Below are 16,416 nucleotides of genomic sequence, written 5' to 3'. Positions count from 1 at the left end.
AGTACAACTAAATCCCACCTGTAACTATAACAAACCCATGCTGAAGCAGGTGGGGAGAAGAGCGACGAAGATTTCAGTGTTGTTCTTTGCTCTTATTTTAATGAAGAAATGTTTTCCAGTTTGGATAAAAACTGCCACTGAGGCTACATCAAGGCTAATTACTCCAATGGCAGCAATTGTTTACCACCTTGCAGTACAACTAAACCATGCCTGAAGTGAAAACTCATGCCAAGGCCAGTCGGAAGAGCAAAAATCTATTTTCTGCAAAAAAAGCTTTGGGCACAGTTCTTTGCTTTGTTTTTTTTTTTTGTTTTTTTTTTGTTTTTTTTTCTTTTAAATAAAAAATCTAGTCCAGTGCCTTTTACCATAGCAATAACTCAGTAATATTCAGGAAGTATTTCTGTAGTAATAATGTATTAATTATCTAGTAATTCCTTCTAATATTGTGGTAATCCTCTGGTAATTAGGTGGTTTTTAAGTCTAAGCCCTCTACTCCTTACCCTTATTAACTGTTTTTTTACCTAGAAATTTTTTAGAAATAAGATGATGATTTTCTGTATATGCTGATTTCATTAATTCCCAGGTAATTTCTTTATTTTTGCCCACTTATTAAAGTCAGTCCTTCCAGAATAATTTTCAAGTAAACTGGGTTAGGGTGGAATACCATCTAATTACTAGAGAATTGCCACAATATTACAAGAAATTGCCTGATAATCAAAACATTATACTAGCTAAAAACTTACTTGCTATTGTTTAATAAGTTATTACTTATGCAACTTGCTTAAAAGTTATTACTACCTTATTACTATAAAAATACTATGTAATTAGGCTCACTAAAATAAAGTGTTACTGAAAAACCTGCTTCTTTGGCTAAATCCAAGCTAATCAACATGAAGACCAGCAACAACCTGTTCAATCCACATAAGCAATGCAATGCAATTGAAAAGAAAGTCTATAACTGTACTTAAACTTTCACTTAAACTTGCAATAATTCTCCATACTTTGCTTGGGTTGACCTTAACTGCCAGATAAGCTATGTGTAAAGAGATATCTTAGAAAAGACTAGCAAGGTGTGCCTGCTTACTCCAAAATAGACATACATATATATTTGTTAATATAGGAGGCAGCATTCGATGTTAATATTTTGAATCAGCTTGAAATTGTAGCTTATGCCATACTTGGTTTATCCAGTCATCACTAGGAGGCGCTATGACCTGTACAAAATTTGACCATATAAATATGTTCAGGTCAGGACCCTCTGCATACATGGAAACCTTCAGTAAGATTAGACCATGCACTTCCTGTTTCTTAAAAAACATGCAATTTGGGGGCTCGCCATGGCTATGCCCTTTGAGTTTTCTGAAAAATTTTCTTAACTTTTCATCACTTTTTCATAGCAAAATTCTACTTGACTGGATAAATGCCCTGGGGAAACTGAATCCCCAAAGACTCTTGGGAATGGCCCAAAAAAAAAAATTATAGACAACTTCCTGATTCTTAAAAAATGCAAATTTGGGGGCTCGCCATGGGTACGCCCTTTGAGCTTTGTTAAATATCAACATCACTCTTCATCAGTCATGTCCCCTCTAGCTGTATACCAAAATTCAGCTTGACTGACACCCTCCAACATGTTAATTCTCAAAGGACTCTTGGGAATGGCCAAAAAAATATCCAGTTTTACACTTTGATTCAAAAGGTCAGACTTCCTGTTGAGAATTAACCATGACAATACAAGACTTTTTTGTTTGTCTTTTTTGTGTGACTTTTTTTGTTCAGGTCTGGACCCTCTACATACCTACAAGGAAAGTTTCTGTCAGATTAGACCATGCAGGGTTATAGACAACTTCCTGATTTTTGAAGAAAATGCAAATTTGGGGGCTCGCCATGGGTACGCCCTTTAAGCTTTTTTCACTATCAGCATGACTAATCATCATTTAGGTCTCTTCTAGCTGTAAACCAAAATTCAGCTTGACTGAATGAACATGCTCCGAGAAGTTAATCCTTGAAGGACCCTTGGATAGGACCAAAAAACACCCAATTTTCCACTTGGATTCAAAATATCAGACTTCCTGTTGAAGATTCACCAAGATGATATGAGACTTTTTGTGCCTTTTGTGCTCTAGGTAAAATGGCATAGAGGGGCTGAATTCTAAGCTCAGTTGAGGAGGCGCTACTGAGTCAATTCATCCATGTCAGGAACCATTAAAATATCACATTAAACTGGCATGTGTGACTGCTGTTCCAAAATAGGAGTACATATATCTGTTAATATGGTATAGAGAATTTTCAAAGAGTGCGGGACTTAGATTCAGGGTGGGCTCATTTACTAAACCTTTTGAGGGGCCCAGTCAAAACTGAAGGTAGGCCTGCCTATTAATACAACCATTTTATTGTTTTTTTAATGCTAAAACTGAACTTTAACTACCAAACCCACCATTACAAGCAGCAATAAAGGAAATAAAAGAAAATCAGTGATATAAATGGACCTATAGTGAATTATAATGATTTATTAATGACATTATTTTAAGGAGTTCAAAGAGAATATAAAACTCTTTCACTCTTTTAACACCCTTTAATTTAAATATTGTCATGTTTCTGAAACATAATTACTTTAGCAGCCAAAGGGCTTAGTGCGTATGTGTTAAAACACCAGAAGGAGAAGGTGAAAAACAAGGACTAATTTTGCATCTCTTAAACAATCCAAAGAGTCCATTTTGTGCTGGCACAGTCACTGCAAATGGCAGGAGACAGGATGGCACTAAGAGGGCATTCAAAATTCTTATCACTGCCTAAAGATAAGGACAAGCTGAATTAATTTGAACTTTCACACACAGAGATAGAAATCACCGTCTTGGAAATAGGGAGAAACACGTATTTCAATTAACACACTGCTGTTAATATGTTCAATTAAACTCTATGTTACACAATTATAAAGGAGTGTGCGTTTTAACTGACGTGTGAAGTGAAAAATGCCAAGTCTTACATGATGTATGAAGCAGAGCTCCTGTTGTCACACAAGTGTTTCTACTTAACAGATGCCTTCACTTTTCTTGATGTTAACATGATATGTTAACATAACACCCTATGTTATTGTCTTTTACGGGATAAAAGCTCTGCAAAGATATGGTGATCTGCAGTTAGCACCCTAAAAGTTATGTTTACTGTCCTTGTTATAAAACAAAGACTGAGGATCCAAATGGCTCCTTAATTAAAATGTCGTTAATTTGTGTTCTCTTATCAGACCTCACAGACAGCTCTTAACGCAGGCCTGCAAGGAAGATAGAGCTTGCATGTTCACCACATGCTGCTCCCACTCTCACATCAGCTATCTCAATAATGTGATGTAGGAAGCAACAGTCTGACTGCACAATAATTCGACAATTAGCCAATGACATATAATCTGGGTAATAGTGGGATTGGTTTGCAGGACTATTCGCCTTGTGCAAATATCTCATTAAAAAAGTAAATGAGGTTACATGATCACTGGCTGTGACGATTCGTAACCTTTTCCCTTCATATGACTAACACATTAATATATACACACATGCATAAAACCGCCTGTTGAACATGAGGAAATGCACATGCACACATTTGTTATCAGATGCATATTAAGCAGACCAGGCCAGTGTGGTAATTTACAGTCAGACATTTTCATATTAATGTCATAAATGGATCTGGTTTTATCATCTCAGGACAATTTGGCAAATGGATTATTTAATGAAACACACATTACTGTTATCTTAATTGCCCTATGGTTCTCATTTCACAACAAGTAGTGGAAAAGCTTTCAAATTATCTGGTCAGAAATAAACCTAAACACAGACACCCATGATGACAACATGTTTAATGCTGTATTTTCAACTCCTCCATATATCATCATTTACTTGTGATCAGCTGTTCACATTAGTCACATTTATCGAATAACATAGCTACAATCCCTCATTGTTAGTATATTACAATTCAGTTCAGTTAGATTCACTTCAGTCATACTTATCCTGTCAACAATTCAAATCAGTTCAATATCACATTGCATTCATGATGCATCATGAAGGGTACATGGCCCCTACAATGAAAACAAGCAGCCGTATAAATAGCAACTAACTTCTCAACATTAAGAAAGAGCTTTAGAAAATACTGGAAAAAACAGCCAAAAAAATAATTACTGGAAATCCTTAAATCCAGGCTTGTATTTGTGTCATCACTGCAGGATAAAAGTCTGACTGTCTTTCCCATATTTACATACCAAGCCAACATTTTGGAACCACTACCTTTTTCCATGTTAGGACCCTGTTTTATGATGTGCAGCATGGTTGTCTTTCTGACTTTCCAGTTGCCATGCATGCCCAGTGTTCACATCTTTTATGCTTCCATTAACACTCATGCTCATCTTCAAATAAGCAGTGGCAAAGTGGGAAGCTGGCAAGTTTCTATCTTGAAGATGAAGACCACCTTTAACCTTGTCTATACCAGTGATTTTTTTAAGTAGGGGTCATGACCGCTAGAGGCATTTCTTGAGCCTGACCCCCAAAATCAACATATTTATTCTATGTAACTCTTTATTTATTTTGAGGGGACAGAGCACATAAATGAAGATAAGCCCAAAAGACAAATGTAAATGTGCCAGAGTTAGCAAAACTGCCAATTTACATCCTTAGTCCATTAGCAGGGAACACAAATAGGCAGAACAACAGTACTTACAAACATGCAGTAAACTGTGCTGAATAAAGTGCATGGTATAAAGTATGTTTTAAACATTGGTGGATAGAGTACACAGTTACAGTACTCAAGTAAAAGACTACTCAAGTAGCTAGTAACTTCATGAGTAACTTCATTTTGTGCAATTTATTAAAACATATTGCATTATGACATATTATTCAGGGTAGTAATGTAAACTGCACATTGTTTTAAATAAAGTAGCATAACTCACCAAAAGTAAAAGAAATAAAAAACTTGATACATAACGCATCAGTCAAATTATGTTTGTTAATCACAGTTATGGGATGAAAAATTCAATATACTGAGAAAAAACAGACTCTCATAATAGTTATCTTATTTCTACATGATGATTTTAATCTCATATACATGAATTTGTACCTTGCAGTACTTACTTTTTAATCACATTATATTTATTTTATCATGTGTTAATGATTTTTGGTTCATATTTATGAAATCAACCTTATGAACTGGCCTCATTTCTGACTTTTTTCCCCTTTTTTATGTAATATTTACTTTTCAGCTCCAATTTATGAATTTTTATCCTGATTATCACTCAACGAATTCAGCAAACCAAACTAAAACTTCTTAAAACCAAAGACAACTTTGGCCCACCAGCCCCACATTATAACCATGTTAGGTATAATCACTAGAATAAGAGATATGCCACACACACGATAATAGTATCACCTACGACGTAACGTTAAATAATGCCATGTGAAATCACACTTGTGGCAGAGTTGCAGAGGTGGTTGGATACATGACATCATTTATCACTGACACAACTGTGTCTTTGCAGTCTGCAAGTTAAAACAGAGATTTGAACATAAACTATGTTTAGCTAACTAGCAGTGCAGTCGTTAGCTTGTTTAGCTTTCTTACCATAACGTGCTTCTTAGATTTGACGTGCTAATTTTAAAGCTTGACATTTCCACTGTTTTAGGTAGACACAGTAGGCAGCGCATTATGTGGCTGTTGTTCCTCGTTGTTTGAAAGCAAAGAGTCTTGATGTTGGACCTGGGATAAACATGCTCCTCTGAAGGAGACGCAGGTATTACATCTTCAGCCTTTATCTGCGTTGATATTTAAGGGGGAGGGGTCACTACTCTATTTACTCTGTGGTGCTGAGGATTTTACCTCACACTGCTGTGAGAGCTTAGCTGAGTGTAAAAAAATACTGAATGAAAATAAATTATAGACAAGTAAACGTAGCAACCAGTGCATGCCCAATGTAACGGAGTGGGAGTATAGATTTTTAATCACAAATGTAACAGAGTAGGAGTAAAAAGTACTCTGCTCAAAAACTACTCTCAGAATTAGGATTTTTCAAAAAACTACTCAAGTACATGTAACGTAGTAAATGTAATGCATTACTACCCACCTCTGGTTTTAAAATGCCATTTCAGGTGCAAGGAGTAGTTTTTTACATGTGTGTTGCAGACACAGGTCAAGTACCACACGAATATAAAAGAGGAAGCTTATAGCTGTTATAAAAGGTGTAACAATGTGATGATGGACTGGAGCGTGTGCAGTGGAGTTGCAAAGATTGACTAGAAAGGCAGCGATATGCACCGCAGTACACTTTGTGGGCGGATCATGGCGCAGGTGAAGTATGTGGAAATTAGAGGTGAGACTAACCCCATGTGGCCCTTGGTCCTAAACCAGACCAAGCCACTCTCCCATAGGGGCCAAGGTCATGGTAGGCTAGAAGAGACTCAAAGACATCCGGTTGGACACAAAAATAACTGTTTTAACCTAGATTTTTTAGTTTTTGTCTATTTTTCTTATAATAATTACAGCACGACTTGCCTCTGTATAGACCCAGAAAATGACACATACTGCCCCACTCCTTACCGTATTTCTTTAATCAAAATAGCATGCAATAGCAATATATTTACCAAACACATATCACTGTTTTCTTCATGTCTGTTTTTGGCATGATGAGTGAAAGGAGATGTTAAAAACTGTCACTGCCAGCCTGCTGCATTCTGCAAGGACACAGTGAAATAGTGAAGTGTGGGACAGAGAACAGCATGTTATAATGCATAGGTGGAGGTAAAGAAGCAAATACTTCAGCTTTTCTTCTGCAACCCAGTTTACCAATGAGGGAAGTAAAGAGTTGTGCAGATTGCTCTGCATGTTCAGTAGACAGTGATGTCGGCATGCCCCGCCCCTATGGGCCTCACTACTCTAATTGTCATACTCTACAAATAGGCCATGTCTGTCATACTTCTGTTTTGTACTCATGTTCTCATCTGAACAGATTTCCATCACTAATGCAACTCTTAAGTTGTAGTCAAAGCTTCAGTCATTAAAAGACAAATAGGGCTTGGGTCCATCAGTGCGACAGACCCTGGTCGGAGAGAAAATATAGGGATAATTATATACACAGATGTTTATAACTGTCCAGTGTCAACCTAGCCTACCTTTTTTAATGTTGAGCTCACAGAAGATTAATCAACACAGATCCTGTCCAATCCAGCCAGTTTGTCTGACATTGTAATAATTAATGAAGTTACACTTTTGTGTTTGATGTGGAAGTGTTAACAGTGCCAGCAGCACGTTTTAATAGGTCCTGTGAGAAGAAACTAGAGTTTAATTGACCTTGTTTGACTAATAAGCTTTATCGAACCTTCACATTGTCCCCCATCAGTTTGACCCCTATTCAAGTTTAGCCGCTCAACTGAACTGAGGCCGTCTGCTGAGCCGAGCTGGCCGAAGGTGTCGTTTTACTCACGGGGCTTATGATGGAGATCAAACAGGCTGAGTGATGGCAGGAAGCAGCCAAGCCTGCTATCCTGTCCTCGTACCTGAACAACCTGCAGCATCAGTCAACATCATCTGAAGTCTGAGCCCCAAGCCAGGAGAGAGATGTTGTTTGGGGGGGGGCATGACTGGAGCTCATGGGAGCTGAAACGAGGACAGCTGCTGGGGACAGATGCCACCATTTGGAGAACTATAGTGGGTTTTAACCGTGCGTGTTATTGGGCTGGGGGCCTCGGTGCGGAGGTTGCGCTCAGTCACTGTTTTCAAGCTCAGACAATGTGGACTTGCTGCTTTTTGCAACAACAACAGGCCTCTTTTCTAGTTTGTGTGTGGAGGAAGGAGTTGTGCTGTTCAGTACTTGTACTTATTCACAAGATAATTTTATTTCCTCTAAGTGCTCAAAAGCTCATGTAAACAGATGTGCCTGTAGTACTCACAGGGGAAATGATTATAGCCACTTCATCCTGTATGTTTACAGCAAAAAAAATCCCTTTTTAAATCTAAATTTGTTATGTAAAGAGCAGGTTATACTTCCAGACATATAACTGGGATAAAAAAGAAGAAATAAATAAATGATCTGTCCTGTTTGATGAGCTATGTATAGAGCAGTCTGACTATCAGCAGACAGACTGAGGTTGATTTAAAACTAGGTCTCTCACATCAGGGATGTGTGAAAAAGACGGCTAACTCCCTTTGATTCCAGCAACAAACCTGCAAGAATACATTCACTTTTTCTCCAGCATCCTTCAAATCAGAGTGACTCCACCGCTCAGTTCTGTTGGAGCACAACATGTGCCAAGCAAATGTTCTTCCTGTAGTTGATTTAACTGTCATATCACATCTGCATCAGCAGCAGTGGAGCTGGATCCTGTGTTGAAACCCCTCATTAGTGTTGCAGTGCGCTCTGATTGCTGATTGACCAGATTGGGATTGCAGGCATCAAAGCTGTTTCCTCTTCCAAGTCACATCCGGCCCTGTATTCCCTTCTTTATCCTCTCCTGCCTCCTGAGCTTTAGGGGTTTTTTAAGGTTGGGTTCAGGTCAGATCTGATTGCTCTTTATTCAGGTCTGCTTTTTCCATCTCTGGCTGCCAATTGCTTTATTTTTTGAGAGCTTTGAGCAACATTTAGACATGATTTGAACGTCTGAAACACTCAAAAGCCTCTCTTTTATCGTACGCATAAAGAGTTTACAGAAACTGCACAAAAGATTGAGAAGAAAGGGGATTCAATTGTATTATATCCCCCAGTAGACACGCAAATATCATTTTATTGCAGATAAAATGATTCAACTTTGTATGGCTTGAAATGAAACATACTTATCTGATGTTATCATCGTCACATTTACCACCCCTGTGAGTATTACAGTCTACCTGCTGTTTAAAACCATTAACCAGCAATCAGCTTTACCTCTCTTTCACAGGGCGAGTGTGATTTTTAGCAGCGAGACAATCCCAGCACCACTTAGTCTCTCTGAACTCAATTTCACCATAGAATACATTTCAGGCAATGAAACATATAACTGCTAAGATGAGCTATGTGCTTTTTCCTCTTCAGGTCTTTTTTTTCTCTTTCCTGATGTGGATTTTAAGTCAATTCTTTTCACCCTTGATGAAACTACTGAGTCGTTTCGTGTGTTTTGGCATGAAGTTTTAATGACATGCAGCATTCATTGGCAGAGATGAGAGGGCGGTTGGTTTGAAAAGCTCTCTGAAGTGTAACGCTGCACCCGAATGGCTCATTGGGCCTTTCATGTCAATTTGGTATGATCTCTGCCATCTCCAAATGTAAATAAAGAAAGCTTATGCAAATGGAGAGGATTTTATTTTTCTGCAAGGATTTAAATGTTTGTTTACTCATAGGGCTCCCTGGGAGGATATGGAAGTTTTTTTATTTTTTTTTATGCGAAACTGTTGGGAAAACATACTGTATGAATATGCAGATGATGCTGGCTTATTTTTGCACTGACACCAGGTTTTCATTATCTCATTGGAAATAATCTAAAAGCAAAAATTCTGCAAATGAAAGGGATGTTTTTCCACAATATTTTGTAATGGTCTAAGTCTAACATTTTAAAAACATGAATATCACTGCAAATCTGATCATGACTATAAATTCATTGTGTGGATTCATGAATTCATTATGACATAAATTCAGGAAATGGGCCAAGCCACAATGTCAGTACTTTCAACCAGAAGTTTCAAGAAAAACTTGATTAGACCAACCTTAGTAGAACACTGCAAACATACTCTACCAATGTGGACATGCATACACTATATGGACAAAAGTATTTGGTCACCTGCACCTGCAAATACAATACATGCACTCTAAGATGGAGTTCACCTCGCTTTCGCAGCTGTAACAGCTTCCACTCTTCTTGGAAGACTTCCCACAAGATTTTGGAGTGTTTCTGTGGGAATTTTTTGCCCTGTAGAGCACTTACTAGATCAGGCACTGATGTTGGAAGGGGAGGCCTGGCATGCAATCTCTGTTCCAGTTCATCCTAAAGATGCTTGATAGGGTTGAGGTCAGGGCTCTGTCAAGCCGTGTCTGGCCAGCCAAGTTCGTTCACACCAAACTCATCAAACCATGTCTTTATAGTCCTTGCTTTGTGCACTGAGGCATATTGGAATAGAAAAGGGCCTTCCCTAAACTGAAGCCATAAATGTGGAAGCATAGCATTGTCCAAAATATCTTGGTATGCTGAAGCATTAAGGTCACCCTTCATTGGAGATAAGGCACCTAGCCTAAACCCTGAAAATCAGCCCCATACCAATATCTCTTCTCCACCAAACTTCACAGTTGGCACAGTGCAGTAAGACAGATAACATTGTCCCAGCATCTACCAAACCTAGACTCAACCATCTGACTGGCAAAGAGAGAAGGATGATTTGTCACTTAACAGAGCATGTTTCCACTGCTCCACAGTCCTGTGTCTGTGTGCTTTACACCACTTCATCCAATGCTAGGCATTGGACTTGGTGATGTGATGGCCATGGAAACCAATTCCATGAAGCCCCCACCACACAGTGTTTGTGCTTACATTAATTCCAGTGGAAGTTCAGGACTCTTCAGCTATGGAATCAGCAGAACATATGGAACTTTTACTTACCAGTTGTTGATCGTCTCTGTGGTTTTACGTGGTCTTTCATGCTTCCACTTTCTAATAATATCTTCCTGCAAAGGTGGTATCCTTAACAATATCATGCTTTAGGTCACTGAGCTCTTCAGAAGGACCATACACTCATTCTGAACCAGTCAGGCTGTAGGACTGCCAAAATTAACACTTATCATCACGTGTCACCAAATATATTGTATTTTTAAAAACCATCCTAAAATATAAACTCCTCCATTGGGATCCTGGGTAGTTGGTTCCACTTTTTCTGCCTGAATGACACCCCTGCTTGGAGGCAAATAAAAAGAGAGGCTCTCTTGTGTTTTGGAGCCCAAATATAATTTAAAAAGCAATGGAATAAGATTTCCAACTGTGAATGATGCAAGGACAAAGTAGTGTGACGGAATAAATGCAGAGAAAAGGCTGAAGGCAAAAAGCACCCAATATCATTGTGAAACAAATATCCAAACTACACCATTCGTATGTTGAGGGATTTTGTTTTTCTTTTTTGATTCTAATTGGGTCCAAAGAGGCTCTACAGCACTTTCATATTTAAACTACCAGAATAAGAAGTGTTTTAAGCATGCTGGTCTGGTTTCACAAGCCTACAGGATCAACAAAGATATGTGCTGTTGGTTTTTATTTAAAAATTCTACATGTATTAATGAGTCCAGAACTTCATTCACAAACAGCATGGGGAAAGTGAAGGACTAGTCTTGAAGGGATTAAAGATCTACATAAATATGGAAAGGTACAAGAAAATAACCACATTTTTAAGTAGCTTACAAATTTATTCAGTGCTCTCAGAATTATTTCTGGTGAATCTGACTTTCATTAAAGCATAGCCTTTAAATGATTGCTGGTTAAATTTATGTGAATTAACAGACGTAATACACCTATCAGAGGGAAGTAAACATCATTTTCTTAAAATTTTCAACAACTGTATTCATGTATTGATGGACCACAGTGATATCGGTTGGAGAAGGTGCTGACCTTGGGAACTCCTCGGGAACTTTCACGTTATCTTCAGTACTGTAAATAGTTACCTTATTACTGAGACGTTAGGACAATATTTCTATACATGCTTTGAGCTGCTTCTTAAACTGGTGACTCTCTCAGGCCCTTTAACTCTCATCTTTGTTTTTGAAAAGGATTGGAGGCTCATTGGAGTTCTGCTCATGTACATCTTTCATAGATTCTGCTGCAAACCTTTTGTCACTTTCATCAAACAGACACATATCTACGGGAACTCATCTCCACATGCCTCATCTGTCTTGTATAGGAACTGCTTTTACCTCTTTTAGCTTTTATCCTATCATAGAAAAATATCAAGCTCTGCTTTGATTAAAATAAAGATAAGCATACATTCAAGCAGGAAGACTGTTCAGTATTCATTCATATTGCTCACTCGCTCTCTCTCTCTGTTTCTCCCTACTCTAAGGATCAGTATATAAAGGATGATTCCTTTAAGCACCAAACCAACCAGATCTAGACACAACCTCTATGAACCAGCCATCTTGCTGCTGCCAAACGTCCATCCCAGTCACCATTGTGCAGCTCATCAGTGTCAACACAGGCATTTTTACCATGCAGCAATGTAACTGCCTGGACCCTCAGTCACCAAAATAAAATCAATGCGAGTGCGCTTCAAAAGCAAGGTACACATCCAAATTATTTCAAATCATAAATACATGTATTTGAAATGCAAAGTAGCGGCCAAGAGTGAATCGCATAGCATCAAATAAATTTTAATTGTCCAAAGAAGTTGCTGAGCAGGACTTTTGGTCCAAACAGCAAGGTCTAAACCTGTCAAAGAGCCCCAGAAAGTCTTCACATCATGGAATTTATTAGAGCCTATACAGTATAGGACAATAAAGTGGTGCATTTCTGCACGGTAAAATGGCAAATAGAAATGTATGATGTGTGGCCAAAGAATGGATATTGCACCAGTAGTGAGCATATATATGTTTATTTTTTCATGGGTTATACCCGGCCAATTAGTTGTTTTGCAAACAATCCTAAATATCCGTTGGGGTCGGGAATAGGGCGAAGGCCATTAGGAATGAACGGGAATGGAGGAACGTTGATACTTTAAAGCTCTTCATGGATCTGTATGCTGCAATTATATATATAAAAAAATCTTTCTTTTGTCACAAACATGCTTTTAACTCAAACGCTGATATGCTATCAACCTAATAAACCTTTTGGGATAAGAGATCAAGTAATGATGTGCAATTTACAAACAAGCCTGTTCTACTAATCTCTAATATGGGCCACTGTAGCAAGCTGCCATGTTTGAGTGCAAGTTTCCTTTCCTCCATCCTTTGTCGTGATTTTATCCACATTTGATAACCCAAACTGTTCAGAAATGAAAAGATCTTTGGGAGCCAGACAACTAGCTCTGCTGACCTCAGCCAAATGATCTAGATCTCTTAAAAGAGACGAATTTCCCATCACAATAAGTGAGACTGGACAGACATCAGTGCATACATAGGCAAGATCAGACTTTGATAAGCTAAACCATGGCAAAACTGTACTGAACCAAAATGGTCCGCTCTGTGGAAATGGAAATGGTTTTCAGAGCACTGCTTTTGGACATTTTGACCAGCTGTTCCCAAACCAGTGATATTCACAAATTGGCTGTTATAGGTGTATGACAGTGACCATCAACTGGAGGCCCAGGGCCATATCAGGCCCTGCAAAGCCTCCCACCAGACCCCCGGAGGATTATAAAAATCATTTTAGAGGGCAAAAATATGGCATACAATTGTTTAACTTTATATCTTGAAGTTGAAATAAAAATGTGACTCATCAGACAAGAAGCACACTAGTATTTTTGTAATTTGGTGTATCGAGCACATACTTAATATTGTTATCTTAATTAATTCACTGAGTACCATCGTTGGCTTTTAAATGACATATATGTCATTTAAAAGCCAACGATTGAGTGCCATTGATGTATATATACCTCAAAGTGTTTTTTCAGCGGCTGGCACAAGGGGGCACTCTCACGCTCCCTGTGAGTAATTTTGGGGCTTCTGGGATATGTAGTCGGAACACAGAAGAGACAGTAGATCAAAGCCACAGAGATCAGAGGTGGAGACCCTGGGGTCAAAGAGCAGAGCGATCGTTACGGAGGTAATCTAAGCAAAAAGTTATAAAACAGACGCTGGAAGAAACTTTAAACTCTTGCCTGAGAAATGGCTTACTCACTGAAACAGACACTGAACTTAACGACAGCAAATCCAGGGATCAGCGCGGTCATTCATCTGCCTCGGCCAGCCAAGAGGCTAAAGAATGCTGTGATGTCTCCCCTGTGCGTCGGAGAAAAAAGGCAGCCGCTCACCAGCTGGATGGATACAGCGACAACACTTCAGAGACGGACTTTTCCGACCCAGACTCTGAGGAATGGCTGCCGAGTGAGCAGACCAGATCTTGTTCTCCGTCCCAGAGCAATGGAGGTAAGATAAACGTTAGGAACCCACTGATTATTCAGACAAATTGGTCGAATGAAACCATCACTCATGCTCCTGTGATTTCAGAAGCTTACTTGAGAGAAGAGCAAGCCCCATGCAGTTCTACAACACCATCTCTTGGCAGAAAAAGAGGTAAGAACAAAAAAATTCTATGTTATAGATTATATATATATTTTATATATATGTATATTACATTACTTCAATAATTTACAGGCAGTGCCAGGGGACACGCAAGCAGGAGAGGATGTGGGTGTATAGGGGGTCACGTGGAGGCCGTCCAGTTGGCATGACTGTGACTGGAAGCATTATTTATTTTACAATAAAATAACATTTGTAATACAATTTTCAGATGTCTTTTATGTCATTGAAGGCAAAATTATAACATTCAAATCATTGTTTTGCTTGACAGACTCTCTTTCACAAAAATGCATTTTTCTCAGCTTTCTAGAAAAAAAAGTGGTCTTTTTGGTGAAACTAGCCTCTTTTCAACTTCAGATAAATCAAGAACTGAACAAGGTGGAAACAAACATTTTTCCATGATGAAATAGAGAGTTTCTTCTTTCATTTGAGCTATTTGATGTTTTCAGAGTCATAGTACAAAATATTCTGTGGGTCTTAAAAGATGACTCAAAATGGCCAAGCCACTTTCCACTTTATTAAAGGGCTGGCACTCAATGAGTTAAAGTTGCAGTCTTTTTTATCAATTTTCGAAACATGGCTCTCTGAGAGTGCAGCTTCCCCCTCTTCACAGGAGATCTGTTTCCTGCATTTTTGGCCAATCAAGACACAGCATATTTGCATCAAACTCAGTGACAGACATCAAGAGGGCTCAAGAAATATGTAAGCAAAAAATATCTCAATTGCCCCCTTGTGACTGGCTGCAGTACAGGTGATATCGACTGGTCTTGCTGTGGAAGGCTTATTGTTCCATTAATTTTCAAAGGAAATAATATTTTTACAAGAATATTTTAGTTAGGTGAAATATAGATTTTATTTCAGTTTATTTCAATGTCTGGCCCTCACAGCATCAGTCAGGAAAAAGCTGGCCCTTGTGAAAGTGGCGTTGATGACTCCTGGTGTATGATAAACAAAAACAAAATGACCACAAAGATTTTAATTATCATATTAGATCCCTAACAATGTAAAAGCTTTTACTCTTACAGGAAATGACATAATACATTTATAGTAGGGGGTTGTCTAATGGCTCGGAGGCCAGTGCTGTTACTTCACAATATTAAGATTCCTGGTTTAAATCTCAGTTGGACAGTGCCTTTCTGTGTTGATTTTGCATTTTCACTCAATACATGACTAAATTCTTCGATGCTCAGTCATGCTCATTGGTGACTCTAAATTGCCCGTAGGTGTGAGTGTAGCTGCTTGTTTGTCTCTATATGTAGGCTTTGTTATTGAGTGCTAAGCAGTCCCAGGGTGCACCCCACTTCCCACTTGATGGCAGCTGGGATTGCTCCACCCCCTTGCAATCCAAAACAGGATAATTGGTATAAATAACAGAATTTATAGTATGCAACTGTTATTAAGTTCATGGGAAATGTATTACTATTTATAAGGTTACGTCAAAAGTTGCACATAATGTCTCTCTTTACTGAAATGTCAAACACCAAAGTCAAAGACCTTAAAAAACCTGGCTCAAAGTTAGAATGCTTTAGACAAGTTTTTTCCTCTCTGATATTTCTTCTGTAGATAAAACTACCAAGTGACGACAGCAGAAAAGGCTGAATAAGGACAATTCAGATATAATCTTTATTGGTATGGGATAAAAAGCACACTATAGATTTTTACACCACTGAGATAACACAAAGAAACATCATAAGTCAGCAAACTAGTGCTGACTTTAGTTTTCTCAAGCTCCAAAGATCAATAATTATTGCACAGTGAGTATTCAGCCTCACAAACTGTGTTTTGGATATAACACTGATACACCTGAGTGGTTTAATCTAAGAGAAAATATCATAACAACCAGTGGCCAACATCTCCACTGTCTATTTCCTCTGAGCTGATACACATTACATCACACTGTGAAATAATGACTTGCCATCAGGGAAGGCTTGTGGTCTAAATTAGCTTGCAGACATGCACCTCTATGTGAACGTTATGTAAAAATGTTTAAACCCTTCTGACCCTTTGCATATATTCTCTCCGAGATGCCTTTCAGATGTCCTTGTGGTGTCTATTTTGACTGAATCAGGCTTTTGTTCACTTCTCTCACCAACAGTGCAGTCCTTTTATCACAGCGTTCAGACTTCTGGCTATCACAAGGTATCCAAGCTGACCTCGGTGCTAATAGATGAGGGTTGGCTTGACGCTTTCTGAAACATCTTATGATAATT

This window comes from Cheilinus undulatus, linkage group 5 (assembly GCF_018320785.1).
Source record: "Cheilinus undulatus linkage group 5, ASM1832078v1, whole genome shotgun sequence".
In the NCBI taxonomy this organism is placed as follows: Eukaryota; Metazoa; Chordata; class Actinopteri; order Labriformes; family Labridae; genus Cheilinus; species Cheilinus undulatus.
This window is presented reverse-complemented; position numbering follows the sequence as displayed.